Genomic DNA, 15,568 nt, shown 5'->3' with positions numbered 1-15,568 from the left:
TTAATTTAGAAATTAACTTTGCACAAAACATTATTCCTCAGAATCCGTACCCATGATATATTTTGAGACTTGATGCATGAAGAAATACCTCTTATGCTCACTAATAGAAAAAAGCCAGCTTGTAAAAGCTGAAATAGCACAGAAATACACTTATTTGCATCATAAAGTTATGGGCCAAAGGGACTTGGACATATTTTGTAGCTCTAAGTGTTGATATATAACTGTCTGTGTTGCATATTGGTATTAATGTATTTGTAGTGTGTAAATATATTTTCTTTCATAGTTTGAATTTAGCTAAAATTGATTAGTGTGTTTTCAAGTACACAGTGAATTGCTCTACTGTAGATGTATGAAATGTGGCTGAAGGGGGGAAAATATTCTTTGTAAGAAGTTCATATTTTGTTTTCCTTGTTTTGTGATTTAGTACTTGATTTGAGGAATAATGGATTGGGAAGTTCAGATGTATAGCTGTAGGGGAGAGGTGGTTTTAGTGGGCTACACAGCCGCAAGGAAATGCTCGCTTTCATAAGGAGAGACTAAATAGCTTTGAGCCACTATTTAGGTTTTCAACTCTGAAATTAGCTTTTAAAATGGCATCAGGTTCTCCCTCTCAAACTGGTACTTTTGCTTGTCAGAGTCTAGGGCTCCTTGACCATCCTGAATGCCTGGCTCTCAGAACCCTCCCAAACAACTGAATAGCTCACCCTGTCTCCTCTGAAGGGGCTAAGATGAGACCAGGGTGAGCTGTGCCTGCCTCTTAAAGATACTAAGTATAAGGCCTGGGCTATACTACCCGCCTGAATCGGCGGGTAGAAATCGACCTCTCGGGGATCGATTTATCGCGTCCCGTCAGGACGCGACAATCGATCCCCGAATCGACGCTCTTACTCCACCAGCGAAGGTGGGAGTAAGAGCCGTTGACGGGAAGCCGCGGAGGTCGATTTTGCCGCCGTCCTCACAGCGGGGTAAGTCGGCTGCGATACGTCGAATTCAGCTACGCTATTCGCGTAGCTGAATTTGCGTATCTTAAATCGACCCCCCCCCGTAGTGTAGATGTAGCCTCAGAGGGGTAGCCATGTTAGTCTGTATCCACAAAAACAACAAGGAGTCCGGTGGCACCTTGAAGACTAACCGATTTATTTGGGCATAAGCTTTCATGGGTAAAAAACCTGAAGTTTTAAAAAAGATATTAGGATGTGACACCTTTAAAAGCACCCCAGGGTACATGTACTAGTTTAACTTCTATCCCCCTTCCCTTTTTTTCATTTATCTACACTTGTCAGAACCAAAAACAGTGCACAGGTGATTTTTTTTTTTTTTAAATAGTCTATTGTGCCATAGTGGTTCCTTCACTTGGGATAGAAACTACAGAGGATGGCCACAGATGTGGTAACTGCTTCATCTTTCCCCCTCATATGATAGGGTATGATTCACAGTTTAGTAGAGAAGAGATCCGGCATACGTGACTCTTTCAAAATGCAAGTTTCAAACTTATGGTTAAGTTACTTGTCTCATGCTGCAACTGAAGAACTGAGTCATGTTATGTTTTTATAATAAGCGTTTTCCCAACCTTTTTATGTATAAATGATTCAGTTTGGTATGACTTAAGATGTTTGGAACAAGAATCTAGAGCCTCTTTTTGCATTTAATTGTGGCATCTGAAGTAGGCTGGAACACCCTTACTGTCTGGTCACAGGATTTAACTCTTAGACCAGGGTCGGCAACCTTTGGCACGCAGCTCACCAAGGTAAGCACCCTAGCGGGCCGGGCTGGACTACTTTACCTGCCGCGTCCGCTGGTTCAGCCGATCGCGGCTCCCACTGGCCGCGGTTCGCAGTCCCAGGCCAATAGGGGCTGCGGGAAGCAGCGGCCAGCACATCCCTTGGCCAGCACCGCTTCCCGCAGCCCCCATTGGCCTGGGACTGCGAACCGCGGCCAGTGGGAGCCGCGATCGGCCGAACCAGCGGACGCGGCAGGTAAACAAAGCATCCCAGCCCGCCAGGGTGCTTACCCTGGCGAGCCGCGTGCCAAAGGTTGCCGACCCCGTCTTAGGCCTTGTCTACATGGGAAAGTTTCGCCAGCATAACCTAACATGAATTTAAATTGATTTAACTAAATCAGTGCCTACTTGTGTGGATGATGCTCTTACTGGAGTTTAAAAATGGCTTTTCCTTTTTTTTAGATTAAACCTGTTCCCAATCAATTTAAGTTATACCAGAAAAAAGCCAAAATTGATCAGGAATAGGTTTAAGCTTTAAAAAAAAAATAAATAAATAAAAAAGAGAAGAAAAAAGCCATTTTAAAACCTAAATAAAAGCATCAGCCATACAGGAGTTTGCATACATGAGGTAAAGATTAAACTGGTGTAACTTTCTCATATAATCAAGGCCTTAGGTGAAAGTGATGCATTATTTAATTTTAGTTGAGATATTGAAGGAATGAAAGATGCATACAATATATGGAACTTTCTCTTCTCTTCCTCCCCCCCCCCCCCATTGAAATTTTAAATGGACTCTCTTCTCTCCCATAACCAGGCAAGTAATGCTAAAATAGAATTTGAATAACTATTTCAGAAGTTAATGAAACAGGAATACATTTAAAATCACAATTTTTCTTTCTAGAGTTTCATCAATACATGTAAAATAAATTAGTACTGTAAGGAAGCTTCAGTTAAAACTTCCTTTTAGCATAATACCAGCTTTATTCAGAGAATTTCTGTTAGGAAACAGACTCCTTATTTTTCGGCAAGAAGGTTGCCTGCACTTCAGGCTAACAATTGACAGTATTGTACAGGTTCTTCTTATATAAACACAACCTTTATTTTCCAGAACACTCTGCCAGTGCCATGCTAGTTCTGGAACGTAGTGTAGCATCTTGCTTAAAGGGATTTTGCTGCTTTATTTTAGTAGAGGTGATACTGAAGTATTTTTTGCAAACCACTGAAGAGCCTTTATCCTTAAGAAAAGCTTCTGTTAATTTTTCTAGTGTTAAGTGACCTTTTGAAAAGGATGTGATGCTGCTTGAGCAAACATTTTTTATAATTCTAGAAGACAGATGAGAAGCTATCGGAATGCTTCATAATCATAAATGATAGCTGTAATAGTTACAGCATCCTTGTATTTAGTAATGTATTTGCATAAACAAAAGGGGGATGAAAAATAAGTAGGAAAAAAACTTACTTGTCAAAACAAAAAGCCTAATGTCTAATTTAGGAAAATCTTTTGATGGATTTAACCTTGAAAATAATTGACCAAAAAGGTATTTTTTATGTTGTAACCCATAACAAAATCAGCGTTGGTACTTAGGGCAATATATTTGGATAATCAGTAACATGTAAAAAGACAAATGTTTATATCCCCTTGTTTCAGTATCAGATGGTACAGCTGTATACTAAAATTCCCAGCTGCATAATTATGCAAACGGCATAATGCCTCACTTTAACAGCAGTACCATAGAAGCGGGAGGGTGGGGAGGGGTGATGTTGTAGAAGACTACTTGTATTACACATCTAATTCTCTTTTTATAAATGACTGTTATATAGTAGTACATTGCTTTCAGTGAAATGCACGTAGCTGGTACTGCTAGGCTATGTTATAGTTGCCCTTTGACTATACAAGAATGTCACTATTCTTCAAAATTAAATGGTCATATCAGAAATTGCATATATGCAAGTGAACAGTCACTTTATTGACATGAAACATGTATTTTTGTTCTAATATTGTGTACAATATGCTAAAAATGTAGAAACTGACTTCCAGTTTTAAATTGCATACCTGTTTGCACATTTGCTTTGCACTCATACTATAAGTGTATGCTCATGCTTACACGGTTAAAGAGCTGCTTGGCTAGCTGTGTGTGCATGCGAACCCCAGACTTGCTTGAGAATAGTTCTCCATTCAAAATATTTTCTCAGTACTATAAAATAAAAGTTCAATAAACCAGTTTAGTAAATATCAGAGGATTGGTTACATTTTTGTGTTTTAAAAACAAAAACAAAAAAACCCCCAAACCTAATTTTACTGTTGAAAATCAGTTCAAACCAAAATGGCTTCTGTCATAATTTAAGTGTCACTTCAGATGCAGTGCTCTATTCTGTTAAGTAGCATAAATTTGTTGGAGTCACTTTCAGCTCTATCTGAATGTTCTAGTATACAAGTAGTTAAATATTATGTGGCTTGTAATTGTGGTTTTGCTCAGAAAAGTGACTGAATAGCACCACCTTTATCAACATCTGCTCTGTTTTCAGAGTTGTTTCTGTTTGCCAACATTCTTTGCTACCTTTCTACTAAACTGCAGAATCACTTGCTCTGTGAGTGAGCTGGGTTGTCTTGCTGTAACCAACACGATTGTTAAATTTCGCTGGAGAAACATTATTACATGTGGTGATGAGCAAACAAGAAAGAAGAATTGAAGTTTAGATCACAAGTTGAGTTTGCAGGGATGCCAGTTAGGAGAGAAAAAACACACACTTATTTTTACTTAACAATTGAAATGAATGTGATTGACATTTTAGCATTAGGTGTATGTTTTTAAAGGCACCTCTCAGAGTACACTTTTATACAGGACTTTATGTAAGACTCTAATATTGAAATTGTTTACCATTTTCTAGTATTCTTTCCCAAATCAAATATAAATAGGCAAATAGATTAGAAATAAAGCCTTCTTTAGACATTAATTTCTAGGACTTCTTATGTATGTATGTATGTATGTACTTGGTTTAGGATAGCAAATTTCATTTTAAAAGTAAACTCAAATATCCCTCCTCTTGTGCATAAAATATTAGTTCAGCTACTAATTTTTCTATTCTTAAATATATTTCCACTATGCATGTGACAAAGATTAGCTCAGATTTTGTTTTATCACTTTTCCATAGTTTGTATATATAAAAATAGTATAATTCTGTCTGCCTAATGTTTCAGACTGCTGTTAGTCACTTTTTATGCCATATTTAATCTGTCTTCCACGGAAAATCCTTTCCCAGACCAAAGTCCAGACTTGGAAAGTAGTGCAGTATTCCTCTAAAACTGGATCAAACCAGAAGGTTATCTATGCATATACTATCTTGTACTTTGCAAGTTGCACATATATATTAGGAATCCTGCAAAATCATCTTCTGATTATATCTGTGTTGAGTTCTGAGTCTGCTATAACTGTCTAGCTGAAAGGCCTCTATTAGCTACAGTTTCTTAGTCACCAGAGTATCTGTCTGGTGTGCTGATGACAAGCATATTGAAGATTTAGAGACACATTTAAAACCTAAGTCCTAAGGAGAACTAGGTGTTTTTAATCTCTTGGTGGGGATCTGGTTCAAATTACTATCTTAGTACCTCTGCAGCTATTGCAACACAATACAAACGTTCCAGTGTCTAGCTGTTTCAGTGTTATATGTTGGAAACAAATTACATAATCAAAGCTTTTTCAGCATGATTATCATTTTTTAAAATATAATTCAAGCTTTTGTACCCTTAAACAGAATGAAGCAGGTTTTTTTGGGGGGAAAAAATCATTATTTAGTGACTTACCAGAGTCTCTGTGAATCTGTTCCAAACTCTAGTGGGGTTGTGTGGTAGTAAAAATGTACCAATACGGTACATGCTGGAGTTGTGTTAGTGGGAAGCAACGCAATGAAGGGCTGGACGTTGTGGGACCGGAAAAATAAGTAAAGCTAGTCTTGTCTTGTGTTTTCCTCCTCTGAGTACATATTAAATGTAATAAACATTTTGTGCAGAATACCTTCTTCCTGCTCTTCCTTAAAATATTTTATACATAAATCTGCATAAGAAATTGATATTAATTTTAAATATGTTCTGCTAATATCCTTCCTCTTAAAAGGCGTTGGTTAATTGTTTCCTGTTTTTGTACCAGAGCTATAATGGAGGCACATTATTTTAAAACACTTCCAAAATGTACAGAAGTGCAACAATAGCTGTGACCTTAGAGAGCAAGGTCACACCCAGGCCCATTTCCTGTTTTGTTCTTGGGGAAACCAAAGGTTTCACTAAATACTGGATAAAACTAAGGAACCATCTATTCTGCAAATGTTGGTGGGGGGTGGGGGTGGAGGAAGTTATGTAAAGTAAATACTATTTAAAAGTTTCGATCTACAGTGTTAACAAATCACACAATTTAGGATTTGAAGTTTTCCTTCTAAACTTGTTTTTATATCTGTTAATTCTTTTCAGAGTATATACAGTGCTTGAATAGGCTCTGGGTTTTCTTTATTTGTGGATAAATATGGCAGGAATTTCCAATAATGTAGAACTGCACCTCTCAAAACTACATAATGTTGAATTAAATTTTGGGGGATGAAAAGGGTAGGGTGTGCTTGTGTGTGGTGTGTACAGAGACAGAAGTGTCTGAAGCCCTTATGGTTGGGACCATGTTCTCTGTTTGCTTGTGCAGTGTAAGCTTTATGTTTGCAGATCTTTATTTATAAAAAAAAAAAAAAAAGAGAAAAGAGAATCAAACTTGCAATACAAGTAAAATTAGAAATGCAAAAAGTACCCTCACACTAGCCTTCTTCAGTGCCTTGGGAGTGGCAATCTTCTGTTCCAAAAATCTCTGGGCAGTGGAAGTATATCACTGCAGTGTAACTCTGAGTTGGCATGACTTTATTTTAGCAGAGAGCTGTTGCAGAACTGGAGAAGACTCTTTTTAAAAATCAAAATAATGATTGCTTTGTAGTTTGAATTTGTATAGCTACTCTAGATCATCAGGATATTTACTTTAAACAAGTCTTGACCACTGTTCCCTCTAAGCTGTGCGCGTGTGCACACAGATCCTAAATCCCGTGCACACGGAGAAACACGGCACGCACAAAAATTTGCACAGAATAAATTTTTTGCGCAAACGGCCTATCAAAAATTAGAGGGAACATTGGTCCTAACTCAGCCAGAGATTTTGATTTCTGTAGGCTTTGGTCATTCAGTTGTCATACATAACTTGCTTCCCAAATAAAATCAAGAAAGCTCAATAAGACTTAATTTTTTTTTAAAGATTTGTTAAACTTACTACCCTTTTTGATCTATTTTTTAGAATCTTAAATCCATTCAGACTGAAAGAGGATCAAAATATAAACCAAATATAAATATGGATTCCTGAGTGGCAAGTAAATGATCTTTCAATATTTGATTTTAAGGAATCAAAAACGACTATGCTAACAGTGCTTAGGTCATGCATAGTTTCACTAAGCTAGGAAGCATTTCACCATAGTGCTGCAGCACATCCTAAATATGTAAACAACTCAACTATTCATTCTGAGTTGCTGCTTTGCAGTACTGACTTTCCTTTCCTTCTAATCCCTTCTCAGAGAACAGAAACCTATTTGCCTTGTCCAATTTAAATAAAAGGTTATTGAAGATGAGCATGTAAACTACCACTTCACTATAACGTTAGTCTTATCAAAATCAAACTGTTACAAAATGTATAATATGGTGGTGTTTCAGAATGGTATTTTAATGTACAGTGAGCATGTTTGCACACACAAGGCGTGGCTCAGTCCTACATATGTTTAGACACACTATTACTCGTGAGTATCCTCAATAGCTTAAATGGAACTACTTATGTGAGTAAAATTACACATGCATATGGGTCTGCAGGATTGGAGCCTGAATTTGTATAAGTGAATTGTCAATCCTCTTATTTTGAAAAGTATTAATCATAGTATCTATTAGGGCTGTCAAATAATTAAAAAAATTGAGAGATTAAAAAATAATTGCGATTAATTGCAGTTTTAATCGTACTGTAGAACAATAATAGAATACCATTTATTTAAATATTTTTGGGTGTTCTCTACATTTTCAAATATATTGATTTCAATTACAACACAGAATTCAAAGTGTACAGTGCTCACTTTCTGTTTTTATTACAAATATTTGCGCTGTAAAAAAAGATAAAAGAAATAGTATTTTCAATTCACCTCATACAAGTACTGTAGTGCAATCTCTTTATCGCGAAATGCAACTTACAAATGTAGAATTTTTTTACATAACTGCACTCAAAAACAAAACAATGTAAATCTTTAAAGCCTAGAAGTTCACTCAGTCCTACTTCTCCAGTCACTAAGACCAACAAGTTTGTTTACATTTATGGGAGATAATGTTGCCCGCTTCTTATTTACGTCACCTGAAAATGAGAACAGGTATTTCCATGGCACTGTTGTAGCCGATGTCGCAAGATATTTACTTGCCAGATATGCTAAACATTTGTATGCCCCTTTATGCTTCAACCATCATCCCAGAGGACATGCTTCTGTGCTGATGATGGGTTCTGCTCAATAATGATCCAAAGCAGTGCGGACCTATGGACGTTCATTTTCATCATCTGAGTCAGATGCCACCAACAGAAGGTTGATTTTCTTTTTTGGTGGTTCTGGTTATGTAGTTTCCAAATCAGAGTGTTGCTCTTATAAGACTTCTGACAGCATGTTCCACACCTTGGAAGGCACTTCAGATTCTTAAACCTTAGGTCAAGTGCTGTAGCTATCTTTAGAAATCTGACATTGGTTCTTAAATCGAACATCATCTCCTGGGTTGTCATTCGAGACTGCCATATCACAAAGTATATGGCAGAATGTGGATAAAACCACAGAGCAAGAGACATACAATTCTTCCCCAAGGAGTTCAGTTATAAATTTAATTAATGCATTATTTTTTCAATGAGCATCATCAGCATGGAAACATGTCTGCTGGAATGGTGGCCGAAGCATGAAGCAATGTTTAGCATATCTGGCATGTAAATACTTGCAACTCCGGCTACAAAAATGCCATGCGAACGCCTGTTCTCACTTTCAGGTGACATTGTAAATAAGCGGGCAGCAGCATCTCCCATAAATGTAAACAAACTTGTCTTAGCGATTGGCTGTACAAGAAGTAGGACTGAGTGCACTTGTAGGCTCTACAGTTTTGCATTGTTTTGGTTTTGAGTGCAGCTTCCCTCTCATGCAAATCTGTACCAGATTCAAAATCTGTGTCTGTGTCCATTGGTCCTTTGTGCTGCTTCCTCTGGGTGTTGTCCCAATGCTGTTCAAAGAGGGTGTTTTCAAAAGAAGGTGCTTGCTTCTAACCCCCAAGGCCCGCAATATGTCTGCTTTTCTTTAGTGAGCCCACTTGACACGTTTTATTGTCCTTGGGTCTGGCTCCCAGCCCCTCTCCAACTGTTGCAGCTGTCTGGAGGTGCTGCCTTCCATGCCTTGCTCATTCACACCTCATTCATTCAACAGGGCGATTGATTAAGGGAGTGGGGGTGGGAGATCTTATTCTACTCCTTGCAAAAAGACATTTTTCTTCTACTTTAACTATCCTTAGGGGCTATAACATTATACCAAGGCTTAACACAAAGTTTCTACATGAGGCTTTGATATAAAGTTTCCATATACCAAGGCTCATCAGTACAAGATTTCTATATTAGGCTTTGATACAAAGTTTCATGAAAACAGAGGTCACACGTGGGTAGACCCACTACAAGGTTATATGAAGAGGCACAATGTAAAGTCATATGAAAATTATCAGAGATTTATCTACATTGTCCCCCTTTTGACCTCTCAAGAACAATTCTTGAGTGGTCACCATATAAGTCTTCTGTATCTGTTTTAAAGCTATGTATTGGGTTATGATCTCAGCCTGTAGTTTCAATTTGGAATACATCTGTTTTATCCAGCAGCACATGCAGAGCATTAGAACCAACATAACAGTTAGGATTACTAATAGAACAATGATGGGATGAAAAATTATATTTAGAAGTGCTGACCAGGTGGGCTGCTCCTACAACACTCTGCCCCTTGATCTATGATTATTACAGTAGTTGTTGTCATTGTAAGGCACAGGTGATCTGTTGCAAACAAACCAAACAATTATAACTTGGTGAATATAACTAAAATCATTAAAATTGACTAAACACCAGATATAACATAAACGTAAATGCAAATAATCATAATTATAATAATTGGGAATACAATAAAACCATCAACATTACAATAATTGGGTACATTGACAAATAAAATGAGGCCAAAGTTTGATGCTGCAATAGCCATCAAACAATAAAAGTCACTGAGGTCAGGACCTCCTTAAGCACACACAACAAATAAGATTTTGTAGGAGTACCACAGTTGTTATGCAAGGTTAAGCTGATTTGGACTTAAACTAACATTCAGTTGCTAAAATGTTGCGGACCCTACTCAGTCTCTGCCACAGTGTGTCTGGTACTTGGGGCTGCACAAATGTTTATTAAATGGTGCATTTTTTTGTCAGTTTAAATGTTCCCTTTCTCCCAGTAAAAGGGCATTAACACTTCATCTAGGGGGAAAAAAACACATTTTTTTTGTTTTAAAATTCCCAGCCACTTTGCCATGGCCTGAAGGTCTGAGGCAGAAGCAGGCACTGTTGTTACTGTTGCAATGGCATTTTGGCCCTGGGAGGAGGAATCTACCAGATATCCCCCTTCCCAATCTCCAGAGGGGTCCCAAAAATCTGCCCCTTCTGGGGTCTTAAATGTCCCTTCTTCTGATATCAGAGGGGTAGCTGTGTTAGTCTGAATCTGTAAAAAGCAACAGAGGGTCCTGTGGCACCTTTAAGACTAACAGAAGTATTGGGAGCATAAGCTTTCGTGGGTAAGAACCTCACCTCTGTTCCTTCTTCTGATGTTACTGCTGCTATAAGATTTGAGAGTGCTGTTTTAACTCTCTGTACCCAACCTTAAGGGCGTCTAACTGGGTTTGGGTACTAATGGACATACATTTCCATTTCTCTGCTTCTGCAGCAGAGGCTTATAAATCTTGGTGCAATTTCTTGTTTTCATTTTTACATTCAGCCAATTGAAGGAATACCTCATTACAGGTTTTCCATAGAAGCCAAACTGCAGCTGCTTCTTTTTTTTTAATTGGAGTTGAGGGTTTATATATCAATGTGTACCGAGCCAATTTATCTTCTAAGTCTGAAATTGTATGGACATCAGTTAACACTTGATCAGACCAAGGGCTGTGTCCGAATTTTTGCAAGATTTGTTCAAAAGGGGTAACATCTTTTACAAATGCCAATTTCTCAGTCTCCTCTCTGGGAGCCTTCTTAAAAGACTGTTTACGTTTAAACATTTTCTAGTATACCCAACCTTCTATTGGGACTAAAATAACAATGTTTATCCTCTTTGCTCTTATTTACCAATACCTCTTTTCCTGGAGCGAGAAAGCTACTTCTCCTCCTCTCTTTACCTGGGCTTCTATCACTGGGGGTGTGCACACCTTAATGATTGATTACTTTTCCATACTTCTTAAAGTTTGTTTCATTACTCAATAAATGCTCGTGATACCTTTCCCCCTTTCGCAATTCTCCACCAAAATGTTGTACTTAAAGCACTGCACAGGATCTTTTCAGGGGGAATAAGGCAAAACGCCACTTTTATTAGTAATACATGTATTAATTAATATTGTATCATATGCATATGATCTATATTACACACACACACACACACACACACACACACACACACACACACACTCCGTCTCGTTGTTGTTACCAATTAGTTGCTCCCCTTAATTGCACTGGCCAGGTGAGTTAGATGGGGGAGGGGGTGGAGCCGGGCTTCTGCCGATCCGGATCGATGCTCCCATGTTGACAAGACCAGACCCGGGGTTCTCTGCAAGACACCTCACCTTTATAGCCACCTCCCTCTCATGCAAATCTGAACCAGATTCAAAATCTGTCTGTGTCCATTGGTCCTTTGTGCTGCTTCCTTCTGGGTGTTGTCCCAATGCTGCAAAGAGGGTGTTTCCAAAAGAAGGTGCCTGCTTCTAACCCCCGAGGCCATCAGTATGTCTGCTCTTCTTTAGTGAGCCCACTTGACACGGTTTATTGTCCTTGGGTCTGGCTCCCAACCCCTCTCCAACTGTTGCAGCTGTTTGGAGGTGCTGCCTTCCATGCCTTGCTCATTCACACCTTGTTCATTCAACAGGGCAATTAATTAAGGGAGTTGGGGGGGCGGGGGATATCTTATTCTACTCCTAGCAAAAAGACAGCACAATGTAAAGTCATATGAAAATTATCAGAGATTTATCTACACAGTTATGTAACAAAAATTTACATTTGTAAGTTGCAGTTTCATGATAGAGATTGCACTATTGTACTTATGAGGTGAATTGAAAAATACTATTTCTTTTATCTTTTTTACCGTGCAAATATTTTCATGAAATCATATAGAATGCAACGTCACAATAACTACATGACTCGGGGTGTGGATTTTTCACATCCCTGAGCAATGTAGTCAGACCGATATAGGTCTGTAGTGTAGACCAGACCTTTAGTTACTGACATCTAGCTTAATGTTCTACCTGACTTCAAATATGAAGCATATATAGAGCATGCTCTCAACCTCTTCATATTTCTGTGTAACAATAGTATACTTGTGGAGTTCAGACATTATTATTGAAGTCTTTTTCAGAATAGCATCCTGATTTTTACCTACACAGAAAAGGTGCCTGCTACTAGCTATTTGGCTGACAAAAATGTGCCTAAAGTTTAATGAATAGTTCAGCCAGTCTTTATATTGATACTATTTACAGTGAACTATTGATCTGCATGGCACATCATAGAACACAGACTGATTTCCTGCCCAGAAGAACTTGCATCCAGTTACAGGGACACCATCAACTTAAATAGAGCTGCTCTGAAATGTTTTAACCTCCTCTTAAAAATAAGCACATAAGATTACTGTAACTGAAACATTAGCCAAATATCTTTTTTAGTTTGTGAATTTGACAGTATTTTGTATCTATGTAGCTATTTTCCCTTTTCTTTTGTGTGGGTTCAGGGTTCTGGAACGGGAGGGAAAACATTTTTAAAATAGGAAAATTTGATAGTAAAACCATCAGTTGACAGTGAGACTCTGACACAAGTATAGTACCTGATAAAAGTTGCAGTTAACTTTTTTAAGTTGCTTAGGCTTTAAATTGACTGTTCCTAGGAGGAAATAACCACAGGGACCAGGGCAGCCATATAAGCACACATACTAGTGATTGGAATTTTTAATACTTGATTTTATTTATTTTCAGAAAGAATGCACATCATACTAGTGTTCACTATTTTTCATCTTTCACTAATAATGCCTAGTATTATTGCATTCAGTACACTGGGAGAGTAAAGTAGGAAACTGATGGTAAATTAAAATAATAATCGCCTAGAAAAGTTTCATAGTGCTTGTAATGTTTTATAATTATGACACAATTTATACATTTAAAGTAGAAAAGTCAAACCTGTGAATGTAATGAGTGGTATAGACAATGGTATGATATCCAGTTGAAAATTTATTTAGATTATTTACAATCTTCCTAGTAAACATAAAGTACTTTGATTCTTTGTAACTATACCTGTATTCTCTCCTATCTTTATTTCAAGGATAAGTAACTGAAGTATCAAGTTGACTTTGATACCTATTGGAAGCATGTGAAGATCAAAATGTTTGAAAGATTAAATAGATATTGATAGAGCTTCTCGTACATGTTTATATCTGGGCTGGAGAAGTGAGAGGGGAATCTCATAACTATAGTAGCTGATTTAAACTTATCAAAAGGCACTTTAATGTCCTTTCCTAAGAACACCCTGAGGTGATGCATTAATTTGTTTGTAAACTACTTGGAACCATGACCTCCCATTCTTAGCTTGTACAGCACCGTGCTCACTCTTCGGCTTTGTCTACAAAGGCACTTTAAACATTAAAACGTTTTTGAGTCTCGGGGGTGTGAAAAAGCATCTCCCTGAACGACGAAAAGCACCAGTGTGGACAGCACTTCATTGGCGGGAGCCGCTCTCCCATCGACGAAGCTACTGCCCCTCATTGGAGGTGGTTTTATTTTGTCTCTCCTGGTGATGAAGAGCATCTACACAGCATACCTCACAATGGTGCGGCTGCAGCAGCACAGCCATGCTGTTGTAAGGTGCGCAGTGTAGACATAGGGATAACAATGGAGGTATAACCTAAGGCTAACTCCCCTCCACACACACACAATTTCTAGCTCAAGTAAGTAGTGCTTTAACCTTCTGCTAGCTGCTCTGTGTGGTGAGGTGAGGGGTGTGTGTGTGTGTGTGTGTGTGTGTGTGATAGGTGGCTTGAAGCTCAGGTAATGCAGTGGGGATGCAGAAGATCAAGTCAAGATACCACTCATCATCAACTAATCTAATCCTCTGTGCTGCTAATGAAATCACTCTGTAACCCCAGTGTTGTTTTTGAGTTGTGGTTACTCTCACTCCAGGTAGCTAGCTCGTTGTTGCAGTCAAGACAAGCCCTTCAAGGCCATATGAAATGCCTAGAGTCTGTCTAGTACAATTTTGGCTTTTTTCTGGTATAACTTAAGTTGATTGGGAATGGGTTTAAGCTAAAAATAAGGAAAAGCCATTTTTAAACTAAAGTAAGAGCATCATCTACACAAGTAGGCACTGATTTAGTTAAATCAATTAAAATTCATTTTAGGTTATACAAGTGAAACTTTCCCATGTAGACAAGGTCTAAGACAGGGGTCAGCAACCTTTGGCATGTGGCCCACTAAGGTAAGCACCCTGGTGGGCCGGGCCGGTTTGTTTACCTGCCGTGTCCGCAGGTTTGGCCGATCGTGGCTCCCACTGGCCGTGGTTCGCCGCTCCAGGCCAATGGGGGCAGCAGGAAGCGGTGGCCAGCACATCCCTCGGCCCGCGCTGCTTCCTGCAACCCCCATTGGCCTGGGACTGCGAACCGCGGCCAGTGGGAGCCGCGATCGGCCGAACCTGCGGATGTGGCAGGTAAACAAACTGGCCTGGCCCACCAGGGTGCCAAAGGTTGCCGATCCCTGGTCTAGTAGAACAGATGTCATTAGGTGAGATTGAAGGACATGGTAACTAGAATAAGCGCTGGATGCAGTGTCCTGGGAATTTGGGGTGAGGGATGCAGGATGATAGCTAGATTTGCTGCTTTATCAGACTTTCTCATATTTATGGCTGATTATTTTAGGTTTCAGTGTTATAAACTGGGTGAATATTGCTCAATTTTCCATTTTTAATGACGTGCTTATAGTAATCGTGTGTAGCTAATTATAGTTTGGAAAAGATGTTGGACATTTCTTCCCAGTAAGAATTTAGAGATTCCACATCTAGGTGTTTCAGATAAGATACTTAATAAGTTTCCTTAACTGGCCACATCTTTATCTTTAATATTTGTAACCATCTAAATGTGCCTTTCTGTGGTAACAGTACTCTTGCCTAGTGCTTCACAAACCCAATCTCATTCTAAAAAGCATTCAGATGTCACCAGATCTATGCTCATTGTGTTTATGGAGGGGGGGTTGTTTTTCTGTGGGCAGGTTGGATTGAGAGCTCTGAGTCAGCAATCGTGGTGTCACTGACTGGGGCTGGGATAGAAAAATGATTAGGGAAACTAGTAAACAAAAATAATACAAGCAAAATGTTAAAAGTTGCAAAACCTGATAGTTATTTGTTCACATCTACTACTGTTTGTATGCATTGTCTGTTTAGATTGCAATCTCTCCAAGGCAGGACCACTTTATACGCTCTGGTTGCACAGTGCTTAGCACATAGGGACGCTGATCCTGATT

At 38.7% G+C, this 15,568-nt stretch overlaps 1 protein-coding gene across 1 annotated transcript in view; it reads left to right on the top strand.

The window, feature by feature from the left end:
• GNB4 (G protein subunit beta 4) overlaps positions 1–15,568 on the top strand; it is a 51,227-nt gene that overhangs the window by 14,214 nt on the left and 21,445 nt on the right. The gene's annotated exons all lie outside the window — the stretch shown is intronic.

The sequence above is a fragment of the Emys orbicularis genome, chromosome 9 (assembly GCF_028017835.1).
Source record: "Emys orbicularis isolate rEmyOrb1 chromosome 9, rEmyOrb1.hap1, whole genome shotgun sequence".
Lineage (NCBI taxonomy): Eukaryota > Metazoa > Chordata > Testudines > Emydidae > Emys > Emys orbicularis.
Note: the sequence above shows the minus strand (reverse complement) of the source record. Positions and strands in the feature narration are given on the sequence as shown.